The sequence below is a fragment of the Mus musculus genome, chromosome 7, assembly GCF_000001635.26.
Source record: "Mus musculus strain C57BL/6J chromosome 7, GRCm38.p6 C57BL/6J".
In the NCBI taxonomy this organism is placed as follows: Eukaryota; Metazoa; Chordata; class Mammalia; order Rodentia; family Muridae; genus Mus; species Mus musculus.
This window is the reverse complement of record NC_000073.6, coordinates 102,251,610-102,265,443: the sequence shown is the minus strand read 5'-3', so window position 1 is coordinate 102,265,443 and position 13,834 is coordinate 102,251,610. Positions and strand designations below refer to the sequence as shown.

At 43.2% G+C, this 13,834-nt stretch overlaps 1 protein-coding gene across 1 annotated transcript in view; it reads right to left on the bottom strand.

Moving 5' to 3' along the window:
- Stim1 (stromal interaction molecule 1) overlaps positions 1-3,930 on the bottom strand; it is a 175,806-nt gene extending 171,876 nt beyond the window's left edge. Inside the window, exon 1 of the mRNA XM_017322078.1 lies at positions 3,854-3,930. The gene's annotated coding sequence lies outside the window, so the exon portion shown is untranslated. The remainder of the gene's footprint in view (positions 1-3,853) is intronic.
- Between the last annotated feature and the right edge of the window lie 9,904 nt (positions 3,931-13,834).

The following is a 13,834-nucleotide window of genomic DNA, read 5'->3' as shown; positions in this document are numbered from 1 at the left end:
AATGTTTAACATACCAAAGTGGACCTGGCCTCCAGGTTCTCCCGGTATCCCTCAGTGCCTACCTGACATAAGACTCCCTGTACCCAGGGGCTGGGCTTCCCCTCCCCTGAGTGCTCTTTCCTATTAAGTGCAGACATTTTAGTCTCTCTTGCTCTCCTTCTCACTCCCTATCCCTGCATTTTCTCTCTCCCTGCATATGAATGCTCTTCCTCTTACCCCCCTTCTCTGTCCCCCTCCCCTAGGTGACTTCCCTGGCCTCGTTCCATGGGACCAGTGAACCCACCTGAGAGTGGCTTCCCATTAAACCTGCTTTGATATACTTAAATTTGACTTGAATAGGCTCATTTCACTGGCAGAGAATAACGTATCAAGGAGTTGGAGAAATGGCTCAGTAGCTAAGAGTGCATGAGCTCTTTCAGAGGACCCACATCAGGTCTGCCATAACCACCTGAATGTCCAGCTCCAGGGGGATCCAGTGCCCTACACACACACACACACACACACACACACACACACACCCTGCATACACACACACACACAACTAAAAATAATCTCAGAGAACTGGGAGGGCTAAGTTACAGCTGAGAGGAACAGGGCTTGCCTCCCATGCCAAGGCCCTGGCTTCAATTCTGAGCACGGCGAAAAGTAATTAATTTTTTAAAAATTGGCATTTGTACAACACAGAAAAACTTAGAGTAGAAAAGGGATAGAAATATAGCTTATGAGTATTTGCCTTGCAAGCACAAGGCTCTAGGTTTGGTACCAATGCCCCCATCCCCTTCCCCCACAAACACAGTAAGTAGGTTTTGTTGGGCATTGTAAGTCATGCCATTTAAGAAGTTGAACCAGGGGCTGGAGACATGGATCAGCAGTTAGGAGCACTAACTGTGCTTCCAAAGGACCTGAATTCAATTCCCAACACAATATGGCAGCTCACAACTCTAACTCCAAGACCTAACACCCTCACACAGACATAAATGTAGACAAAACACTAATGCACATAAAAAATAAAAGTCGGGGGCCTGGAGTGATGGCTCAGTGGCTAAGAGCACTGACTGCTTTTCCGGAGATCATGAGTTCATTCCTGGGCAACCACATGGTGGATCACAGCAATCTGTAATGGGATCTGATGTCCTCCTCTGGTGTGTCTAAAGACAGCGACAGTGTGCTCATATACATAAAATAAATAATTCTTAAAATTAAATAAATAAATAAATAAATAAATAAAAGTGGTTGTTTGCCTATCCATGTCACGATTACGAGGTGTGGCCTTGTTGGAAGAAATTTATCACCCTGGGGTGGCCTTTGAGGGGCTTATGCTCAGGCTCTGCCTAATATAGAAGAGAGTCTCCTCCTGGCTGTCTGAGGAAGAGTCTCCTGCTTGCCTTCAGATCAAGATCTACAACACCATGTCTGCCTGGAATGCTGCCATGCTTCCCGACATGATGATAATAGATGATCTGTAACTTACTCTGAAACTGTTAGCCAGCCCCAATTAAATGTTTTCCTTTATAAGAGTTTCCATAGTCGGTGGGGCAGTGGTGGCACACGCCTTTAATCCCAGCACTTGGGAGGCAGAGGCAGGTGGATTTCTGAGTTCGAGGCCAGCTTGGTCTACAAAGTGAGTTCTAGGACAGCCAGGGCTACACAGAAAAACCCTGTCTCAAAAAACCAAAAGGAAAAAAAAAAAAAAAAAAGGAGTGCCATAGTCATGGTATCTCTTCATAACAATGGAAACCCTAAGGCACTGAACCCTAAATTCAATGCCAGGCCTAGCTACTCAGTGAGTTCTAGGCCATCTGGTACAGAGGTAGAGCCTGTCTCAATTAATGTCTGCATGAGTGTAATCCTAGCAACCTGCCAGCCCCTTTGGAGGCTGAAGCAGAAAGATCAGGAGTTTGAGATCAGCCTGGGCCACATAGTGGAACCTGTCTCAGAAAGAAAAAGAGGTCATACATAATCCATCACTGGGGCGGTAGAAGCAGAAGAATGAGGAGTTCAAGGCCGGCCTCAGCAACACAGTGAATTTGAGGCTAGCCTGAACTATATGTATCAAAATCTTAAAAGAAAAAGAAAAAGAAACTTTAAGAGGAAATCATGAATGCAGTCCCCTGCTACCATAACTTGAGTTTCCATATCTGGGAAAGCAGGTAAGTGCTACTACTGCTACTATGACTGCTATTGTACATGTGTGTGCCTCTGTGTGTGCACGCCCAGATGCACGCAAGTACTCACAGAGGTCACAAGAGGGCATCAGACTCCCTGGAGCTGGAGTTCCAGTAGTTTTTTGAGCCACCTGATGTGGATGCTAAGAATTCAGACCCTCTTAACCAAAGAGGAGGTGGTGTGTGCTAACCACTGAGCCATCTCTCCAGCTCCAATGTCTTTAAGTATTGTGAAAATAACTTGTGCTTCATGTTCTTCTTGTGTTCCTTTACATGCAACTAACTTTAAAGCCCAGCTATGGATCCTTAGTGTAAGCACGAGGATCTGGTGTGTTAGTGTGCCTGTAACAGTGCTGCTAGGGACGTTAAAAACAAGTGGATTCCTGGGACTCATTAAGCCAGCCAAACTAGCATATTTGGCAAGCTCCTGGCTAATGAGAGACCTTGTCTCAATGAACAAAACAAACAAGCAAACAAACAAAACCCACAGTGGATGACTCCTGAAGAATGACACCCAAATCTGATTTCTGATCTACAAACACATACATACACACACACACACACACACACACACATACACATGCACACACACACACACACACACACACATATACACATGCACACACACACACGCACACACACACACACACTCGCGCAAGGCGAGGGATAAAATATGTAATGCAGTGGTACAGCACATGCTTTGCTTGTGTGACACTTGACTTTGATACTCAGTATCAGGAAAATCAACCTTGTATAGGCAATTTAAAATACACCTATAGCCTGTGTTAACCACTCTGGCCTTGTTTATCACATCAGCCTAAGCCACTCCAGTTTTGTTAAGAAGTCAAGCATGAAAGAGCAAAGAAATGCATCTTGGACAAAGTTTCTCTTAAAAAATAACTAGATCACTTTTCTTAACTGCCCCATGATCTCTACAGGAGTGTAAGTGCACCAGCTTGACACAGAAAGTTTTGGTCTCAATGGGTCTGGTGGAGCAAGCCTGTAAGCCCAGCTCTTGGGAGTTTGGGAAATGAGATCAGTTGTTCAAGGCCTGTCCTGACCTCAAAGGCGTGGTGGTTCAAAACCAGCCATGACAACTTAGCCCATGTCTCAAAATAAAAAGTAAAGGTCTGGAGAGATGTATGAGGGCGCTTGACTCTTGCAAAAACTGGAGATGATCTCTGCACATGCGTGTGGTGTACATTCATACACACATACATGTAAGTTTTTAAAAATTAAAAAGGAAATAGTAGTGGGGCTGGGGAGATGGCTCAGTGGTTAGAAGCACTCACTTATCTTCTGAAGGTCCTGAGTTCAATTCCCAGGACGCACATGGCAGCTCATAGCTGTCTGAAGCCGTCTTTTGTGTGGATGTACATGCAGACATAGTAGCCATATACATAAGATACATTTAAAGAAAAGTAAAATGAGGACTAGGAATGTAACTCAGTTGTAAAGTGTCCAGCTAGTATATGAGGTCATGAGTTCAATTCCATAGATAGATAGATAGATAGATAGATAGATAGATAGATAGATAGATAGAGAATTGAACTCAAAACCTCACACATACTACATCATGTGTGTGTGAACACGTATACATACATATATATATATATACATATACATATCCACATATATACATACATAGCCTTGGTCTTAGAGGCAAGAAACCAGGGTCAGTCACTTACCAATTTACACTTCAGTTGAATTAATTTCTCAAAACCATTTACATTTTCCTGTGAGGCTGAAATGTTGTCTAGGGGCCTAGAGAGATGGAAAGATGGCTCAGAGGTTAAAGGCACTTGTTGCTCTTGCAAAAGATCAGGGTTCAATTCCCAGCAACCAAAGGGGTCTGCAACCCTATAGGTGGAACAACAAACAATATGAACTAACCAATACCCCCAGAGCTAATGTCTCCAGCCTCATATGTAGCAGAAGATGGCCTAGTCAGCCATCATTGGGAAGAGAGGACCCTAGGTCTTTCAAACTTTATATGCCCCAGTACAGGGGAACGGCAGGGCCAAGAAGTGGGAGTGGGTGGGTAGGGGAGCAGGGTGGGGGAGGGTATAGAGAACTTTCGAGATAGCATTTGAAATGTAAATAAAGAAAATATCTAATAAAATAAAATAAAAAATAAAAAAAAATCTCAGCAACCGCATGGTACTTCACAACTATCTGTAATTCTAATTTCATGAACTCTAATGCCCTCTTCTGATCTCCATGGTCACCAAGCACACATAGAATTCACAGACATACATGCAGGCAAAACACACATAAGATAAAGTGAATAAATTTCATAAAATGTTTTAGGGCTGAAGAGATGGATCAGTGGTTGGGAGCACTGGCTGCTCTTCCAGAGGACCTGGGTTCAATTCCCAGCACCTACACAGCAGCCCCTAACTGTCTGTAACTCCAGTTCCAGGAGATATGACTTGCTCACACCGATGCTCATAAAATCAAATTAATTTTTAAAACCTAAAACTAGGGGCTGGGTGCATAGCTCAGCTGGTAGAGCTTGCTTAGCATTCATGAAGCTGTGGGCTCAGCCTTCACCTCATAAACCACACAAGGTATGCAGCTGCAATCCTAGCTCTCAGGGTGGGGGCAGGAGGGGTAGGAAGGACAAAGTCAAGTTTAACTAGGTAGTGAGTTTGAGGCCAGCCTCAACTACAAAAAAAAAAAAAAAAAAAAAAAAAGTCAAGAAAAATAAAAACAAAACAAATAACCTTTAAGTACATGTACCAGATGATTTTTTAAAATAAAAACTTAACTGCCAACTGTGTGTACATCCAAAATAAAAGCAAGGTCTGAAAGAAATAGTTGTACACCCATGTTTGCAGTCGTGTCATTTAAGACAACTACAAAGTGGAAATAACACAAGTATCCACGGATAGATGAGGGGATACACAAAGTGCAGCACTGCTGGGCAACCTTAAAGAAAATAAAGGAGTGAAGTGCAGGCCGGCGGATAAAGGGAGCTTGCTTGGTGCTCGCTGCCAAGCCTGATAAACTGAGTTCAATCCCCAGACTCCACATGGTGGAAGGAGGGAACCGACTCACACGAGTTGTTCTCTGACCTCCTCATGACCATGACACACACACACACACACACACACACACACACACACACACAAAGAAATTTTACACATCCTACATGGCTAGAACTTTGAAACAATGTTAGTAAAAACCAACCACAAAAGAAAAAAAAAGAAAAAAAAAGGCCATGATTCCATGTCTATAGTTTCCTAGAGTCATCAAATCCCCAGAAACAGAAAAGACAAAAGTAGTTGAGTAGTTGCTAAAACTAGCAGAAGAGGGGATATGAGTTGTTTAAGCATGTTTCAGTTTTGCAAGAGGAAGAGTGTGGCAATTAGTTGTGCCACTGTGTAGACGTATAAACTGTACAGTTTATGGCTAAACTGTACAGTTAAGAAAGATGAAGAGGTTGAGGGTGAAGGGAGAGCACTTGCCTAGCAAGCACAAAGCCCTGGGTTCAATCCCCAGCACCACAAACCCCGGTGCCATGGCGTCCATCCATGGTCATGGCTACAGAAAGAGCTGAGGCAGGAGGATTGCTTGAGCCCAGGATTTTGAGACCAGCCTAGGACGCATAATGAGGCCCACATCTCAAAATAAAATTAAAGATTAAGATTTTATGTTGTGGTATTTTTGTTTTGTCTTGTTTTACTTTGCTTTTTCTCTGTGTAGCCCTGAAACTTGCACTCTAGACTAGACTGGCCTTGAACTCAGAGGTCTGCCTGCCTCTGCCTCCCCAGTGCTAGGATTAAAGGCATGGGCCATCATGCCCGGTATGTTATGATTTTTGTAATTACTGTAATTATTTTAATCCTGAATTTAGATTTCTCCAAATGCTTTGAGGTCTCCAAAGATTGCAGTGTTTATTTGGTTGTTCTCAGAATACAGTCACATAACAGAAACATAGTTTGGTGTAGGGTAGAGAACCTGGATTTAAATTTTCATATTATGGGTTTTTTTTTTTTAATGGGTAAGGTTTTTTGTTTGTTTTGTTTTGGTTTGGTTTGATTTTTTTTTTTTTTTCAAGACAGGGTTTTTCTGTGTAGCCCTGGCTGTTCTGGAACTCACTCTGTAGACCAGGCTGGCCTCGAACTCAGAAATCCACCTGCCTCTGCCTCCCAAGTGCTGGGATTGGTAAGGTTTTTTAGATAGCATACAAAACAGTGACTTTAAACACCATTTTCATGTAGAAATATCATGCTTTGTTCTTAATTAGCCACCACCCTCCTTCCCCAGCCTCTTGCCCACGGCTGGTTGGCTGGTCTGGCTGCTCCACGCCTTCCTCCACGTGGCACATCTGCTCTCCTGTGATATATATTCAGTCATTCTCTCCCATCCTCCAGCTTCCCTCCTCCTCCACTCTCTGGCCCCTTTGTGCTTTCATGTCTTCAGTACATATGTATGTATATGTATAAAACTAAATCTAGATTGCATATGAGAGTGAATATACAATACTTGCCTTTCTGGGTCTGGCTTGTTTAGCTTAGTATGATGATTTCATTTCACCCATTATCCTGAAAATGTCCAGAAGAAAACTCTTTTCTTCTTTACAGTGGATACAATTCCATTGTATATATGTCCAAAAAGGTTTATGACGTCAGGTGGTGATACTCATGTAATATCATCACCTTAGAGATGTGAACAAAGGAGGAGCAGAAGCTCAAACCATTCTCGGCCACAGAGCCATTCAGAAGGCCTGTCTGGGCTATCTGAAATCCTGTCTCAATATAGAAAGAAAAGGCATCTGGGTAGATCAAGTTCACTGGGAGAGGCACTTGCCTGGCATGTATTCCCAACAGTGTGGATTGCACCCACCACACACACACACACACACACACACACACACACACACACACACACACACACACACCCTTCAGATCTGCTTAGAAAGGTTTAGCAATCCTTGTCTGGAATGCTTTAGTAGTGGCGCCCCCTGGCGTCCAAAATAAAGACTACATGTTCGAGCTGTGTAGCTTGGCTTCACCAAATAGAATCATCTCCCCTTCCAGAATTACTTCCTGAATCTTTTTTTTTTTTTTAAGAGTTATTTATTTTATGTATGCGAATACACTGTTTTCTATCTTCAGACACACCAGAAGAGGGCATCGGATCCCATTACAGATGGTTGTGAGGCACCATGTAGTTGCTAGGAATTGAACTGAGGACCTCTGGAAGAGCAGCCAGTGCTCTTAATCGCTGAGCCGTCTCTCCAGCCCGAATCTTTTTTTTTTTCTTTTAAGATTTTATCTGCTTATATATGTGTATGCATGTATTTCTCTGTGTGTGCCACATGTATGTGGACACCTGCAGAAGCAAAAAAAGACCATCAGATCCCTGGAGCTGTATTACAGGAGGTCGTGAGCCACCCAATGTGCATGCTAAGAACTGAACCCTGGTCCTATTCAAGACTAGTAAATGCTCTTAACCACTGAGACATTTCTCCAGCCTCTGAATATTTTTCTTAAAAAATACATTGTATAAGTGTGTGTGTGTGTGTGTGTGTGTGTGTGTACGTGTGTGTGTGTGTGTGTGTGTGTGTGTGTGTGTGTGTGTGTGTGTGTGTGTACTATCCCAGAGGAGCCATGGTATACCTGTGAAGGTCAGAAAACAACTTTTGAGATTCAGTTCTCTCCTCAAACTCAGGGTGATATGCCTGTCTCTGCCTTTAAGCCCCAATTCCTTCATTGCCTTTTTTTAGATTTACACACACACACATATATACGTGTGTGTATATGTGTGTGTGTGTGTGTGTGTGTGTGTGTGTGTGTGTGTTCTGCTTGTCTAAATGTGTGTACACTGACTTCATACCTGGTCCTGTCCATAAGGAATGAGATCTCCTGGAACTGGAGTTAGTTACATGGTTGTGAGGTGCCATGTGTGTTCTGGGAACAGAACTCCGGTCCTCTGGGAGAGCAAGACAGTAGGTCCTAACCACTGAGCAACCTCTCCAGCCACCCAACCCCCTTCTTGACTCTCCCTGTCAATCCTCACTCTTTTATTCAGCATCTACTCACAGTAGCCACTTCCACCCTCGCAGAGCTTGGAATTTAGGGAGAATGTACAGACATATGTGAAGAGATAGTTTATAACTTGGTACTGTCTTGAGAGGGAGCTGTACAAGAATAGATGAGGTGTAGAAAAAGTAATTACTTTCCTAGAAGCAGTCAAGGAGGCTAGACAGAGGCACAGTTTGGGAGGGCAAGAGGCAAGAGGGCAGCTTCAGACTGCCTCAAATCATACCTGAGCTCTGGCGTGTGACTTCTAAGCAAGTCAGTCAATCTCCCTGGCCTTAAACTCTCCCTCTGGCCTTAGTTTTTCCTCTGGAAAAGGAAAGGTTCTATAAAGCTCAAGTAAGTTAAATCTGTATGGTAACTCATACCTGAAATCTCAGTACTTGAAAGGCTGAGTCAGCAGAATTGCCATCATTTCAAGGCCAACCCGTATTACAGAGTGAATTCCAGGCCAGTCTGGTCTTAGAATAAGACTCCATCTCAAGAAAAAAAAAAAAAAAAAAGTAAATGATTTAATGTGTGTAAAGCGATCAGGACAGTGTCTAGCATAATATGCTCAATAAATACTGACTTTATCAGGAATATCAGAGCCATTAAAGAATTACACCAATGCTGGGCAGTTTTGGTGTACACCTTTAATCCCAGCATCTGGGAGGAGAATCGGGTAGATCTCTCTGAGTTTGGGGCCAATCTGATCTACAGAGCTCATTCCAAGACAGCCAGGATTATACAGAGAAGCCCTGTGTCAACAAACAAACAAACAAACATCATAGAATTACACCAAGATCAGTTATATACGTTAGGTGTTACAATGCACACCAACATTCCAGGCACTCAGAAGGTAGAGGCAGAAGAATAAGGAGTTCAAGATCAACCTTAGCTCCAGAATAAATAGGAGGCTAACCTTGGGAAACATGAAACTCAGCCTCAAAAACAAAACAACAAAATGAACTAAAGTTATAGGCATCAAAACATTCTGATGATAACGCTGAGAATAGATCAAAAAGGTAGGAGCTAGACAGGTGAGGTAGTCAAAGAGACATACACGGAAAACCCAGCTCACCTTGTTAATTTAATTTAATTATTGTTTGTGTGTATGAGTGTTTTGCCTCCATGTGTGTCTGTGCACCATCTGTGTGCCTACTGTCTGCGGAGGCTAGAAAAAGGCAACTATCTGTTACATGTGGTTTTGAGCCACCTTGTGTGTTCTGGGAACCAAACCTGAGGCCTCTGTGGATGAGGTAAGGACTCTTCATCTCTGAGCTATCTTTCTTTACCTTCATATTAGATGAGTGATCTTGAGCAGAACCTGAGGAATAAGTATGACTGGGCAATAATGGGAGAACAGAAAAGATCTAGATTTGTGGTTTATTTAGTGATTAATTGGCTGATCATGATTAACTAATGGCTATGACATTAGAAAGCACTTTTTAATTTTTTTCTTTTCCTTTTTTCCTTTGTCGTTGTTGTTGGTGGTGGTTTTTGGTTTTTTTGAGATGGTTTATCTGCGTAGCCCTGGCCATCCACCTGCCTTTGCCTCACAAATGCTAGGATTAAAGGCACATACTACTACTGCCCAGCAGCTTTTTAAATGTGCTGTTGTACCAAGCATGGTGGCGCATGCCTTTAGTGCCAGCACTTGGGAAGCAGAGGCAGATGGATCTCCGTGAGTTTGAAGCCAACCTGGTCTATAAAGCAAGGTCAGGACATCTAGGGTTCTGTTAATTAGAGAGACCCTTTCTCAAAAACCAAAGGGGGGGGATGTACTGTTGTTTTCTGAGCATAGACTAGCCTTCTTTTGCTATGGAGCCAAGAATGACCTGGAACTGCCCTTCCTGGCTCCACCTCCTGAACACTGGGATCACATGCACATGCCACCATGCCCATCAAGAAGGCACTATTATAGGCTAGGTATTGTGTTACATGCTGCATCCAATTATCTCTTCAGCAAATATTCACTGAGCCAGGCACTGATAAACATAGTTTATTGCCCACACTGAGCATGCCTCACATAATTAACATCCACAGTGATCTGACGATGTCATGTAATTCTGTTTCATCTTATAAAGGTTTAGATTCAGGCTGGTAAGCTCGATTTTTTTTCCCACATGGAGCCATGTTTTTAATCTATAAAATGAAGGGAGATATTGCCTACCTCCAGGAGTTCTTCTATAGACTTAAAAAGCGTAAAGCATACCTATGTTATACTAAAATTGCAACTTTTTCAGGGTCACATAGAAAGTAAATGACAGCCAGGCATGGTGGTGCATGGCTTTGACCCCAGCACTTGGGAGGCAGAAGCAGGTGGATCTCTGTGACTTTGAGACCAGCCTGGTCTACAGAGTGAGTTCCAGGACAGCCAGGGCTACACAGAGAAACCCTGTCTCAAACACACACACACACACACACACACACACACACACACACACACACACACAAACCAAAAAGTAAATGTCAAAGATAAAACTTAGAGGAGAGGGGCCATGTTGGCACATACCTTTGAACCTTTGATTGCACCACTCTGGATACAAAAGCAGGTGGATCTCCAAGTTGGAGGCCAGCCTGGTCTCCATAGTAAGATCCTGTCTCAAAACAAAAACAACAAAGTGGGAGGGAATGCTGAATTATTTGGGCATCTGTGGAATTGAATTGTTCCTGAGGAAGAGAAATTTCTCAAAAAGGGATTATGCCAAGTGACCTGGGTACTACCCATCTCAAAAATGCAAAGGCGTTCTGCAGGGAAACAGGATACCTACTATTCTATCTGCCTGGGACGAAGGACTCTACTGGGAAACTGGGCATGATCGTTGTACCCACTCTCTCCATCTACTGAGTTCACATCCCCTGTTAGTTCTCTCTACTGCCTCCTGTCTTCCCTATCAAAGCCCACACAATAAGACAAGGAGACTGCCTTTAGCAATATGGATAAAGAAAGTGATGAAGGGACTGTCTAATTCTACAGTGGGCTGAGATAGGCCAAGAGGAGCCCAGAGAAAGCTGAGTTCCCTGAAGCCACAATTTAAAGTTAGCCAGTAGGGGCTAAGACCGATTCTCAGAACACCCTGTGGGCACTGGCGAACCACAAAAGCTGGGGCTCACTCAGGACTAGAGGTGGGAAGACTCGATTGGAAGAGAACAGAGTTCAGGTGACATCACCCAGGACATTTTTATTCCTGTCTCTGGACCCTTCATATGAGCAACAGTCACCTTTAGCATTCTGACTTAAGAACTAGAGAAAGGGGGACTTGAAAATGTCACTGGGGTATGGGAATTAATGCTTATTTGTTGCCATTCCACAGGTGTTACTTCACCTGCACAGCCCCTCCAGGCATTTGCCATTCACATTTTAAAATGAAACTATGACTCAGAAAGTAGCTCTGTGGCGTACTCTTGCAATATTCTGTGCTTTTGTGAGATAAAGATATCTCTGTCTCTCTGTTTCACTGTATAGCCTTAGCTGTCCTGGAACTCTGTAAGTAGACCAAACTAGCCTCCAACTCACAGATCTGCCTACTTAACATGTCCTTTATTTATTTATTTATTTATTTATATACTTATTTATGTATGTATTTAGTTATATTTTATGTATATGAATATTTTTGCCTGCATGTGATGTGTGTATGTGCATCATGTGTGTGCCTGGTACCTTCAGAGTTCAGAAGACAGCATCAGATCCCCTGGAACTGGAGTTCCATGTGGGTATGAGAACCTGGGTCCTCTGCAATGGCAGCAAGTACCCTTAATCCCTGAGTCCTCCAGCCCTCTCTAGCCCTCGGGTCTCTTTTTTCCTAATAATATCAGAATAGGGTCTTGCCTGTCCCCTCTACTTCGTTGTTAGAATGTAAAATTATGCCAGGCAGCAAACAGATTACAATGAATATGCACTGAGGGGGCTGAGGAGAGATGACTCAGATGGTATAGTGCTTGTGAAAGCATAGAGACCTGAGTTCAAATCTCTCTAGCACCCAGGTATGCATAGCACAATGGTGTACACTGCATTCCCAGTCCTGGGGAGTAGGAGACAGGAGGATCCCTGCACTGGCTAGCCACCCAGCCTAGCCCAACTGAAGGTAGAAAGTGATTGGGGAAGACACCTACACACACACACTGAATTGAAGGGATGAGTGCAATAGTGTGACTGGCCAAAGGCCCTTATACATCACCACCATGATTTGAATTTTATCAGCTCTATTTTCTAACGTGTATAGTCTACCTCATCCCCACTCCCCCCCAACCCCCCCACCCCCCAAAAAAACTTTCAGAGACAGAGGTTGGCATTTAAGGTCAGCCACAGCTCATCAGGTGTGGGAGCTTAACCACATGAAACAAAAAACAAAAACAAATAAACAACTTCCCTATGTTCTGTTATTTCTAAATATCCAGGTTCTGTGGGTACCTCAGTTGTCTGTAAACTTATGACATATACCACTTACACAAACTCACCTGGTTAGGAAAGCTCATGAAAGACTAAGAAAAAGACTATGGCATGAACTTTCTTCAGTTTAGATTCTCCTCCTCTAAGAAGTCTTTCCATATGGCTCCACCTTTCTGCCTATCCTGTCTATCCTGCCTTATTGACCCTTCTCACATCTGTGACTCCAAAGTGGCTCCAAATCATCTGGATGCCGATGACCGTACACATATTAGTGATTTATTGAAGCAATTTCATTCCACAGATGTTTACTGAACACAAATGTGTGCTCAGACCTGCCTGTGCCAGGCCCAGTGGGTGGACACAGAGATGAATCAGATTCAACCTCAAAGGACTTAGCAGTTGGTAGAGGAGACAGACATTAGACACAGATACAATTTACTAGATCTCAAAACAGGATGACCTAAGTGATATTAAGGAACTATGAGCAATATGCTACATGCATAAACTTCAATTACTTAATTATTATTCTCAAGAGTGCATCACAGAAGGTCAGAGCCAAAGGGTATCATCTGCTCCAACCCCTTGTTTTCCAGTGGGGGAAGCTGAGACTCAGAAATGGGTAAGGTCGTGGCCTAAGATTGTTCTAGTCTGACTGGCAGAGTCCAGAGTTCAGGGTCTTCTGAAACTTAGTCCTAGGATTTTTAACTCCTCCACTGGATGCTTCAGATCGAATAGTTCTATATTCCATCAGACAGATATCTGAGAAAGTTCTCCCTCCTGGACAAAGGTGAGGCAAACCCAAGGCATTCAGAGCTCAGGAGACAGAGTGTGATCCCAGGTTGCCAACCCAGTCTTTCAATCTATTTTTACCCCATGTTCTTTCCACCCTGTTCCTACCACGATGCCCCTCAATTGATTCTCAAACAAACATGCTATTGCTTGTGGTGTTGGGGTACAGGCCTAAACACATGATAAGCAAGCATGCTATCTATCACTGAGCCTAATTTTCAATTTTTTTTCAGGTTTTTCTTTTTTTTGTTTGGGCTTTTGTTTGTTTGTTTGCTTGTTTTTTGTTTTTTTGTTTGTTTGTTTGTTTTGTTTTTTTTAGACCAGGTTTCTTTGTGTAGCCTTGGCTGTCCTGGAATGTAGACCAGGCTGGCCTTGAACTCGGGAACTTTTTATTTATTAAGGTAGGTAAGGTCTTATATAGTCCAGGCTGGCCTCGAACTTCTGAACCTCCTGCCTCC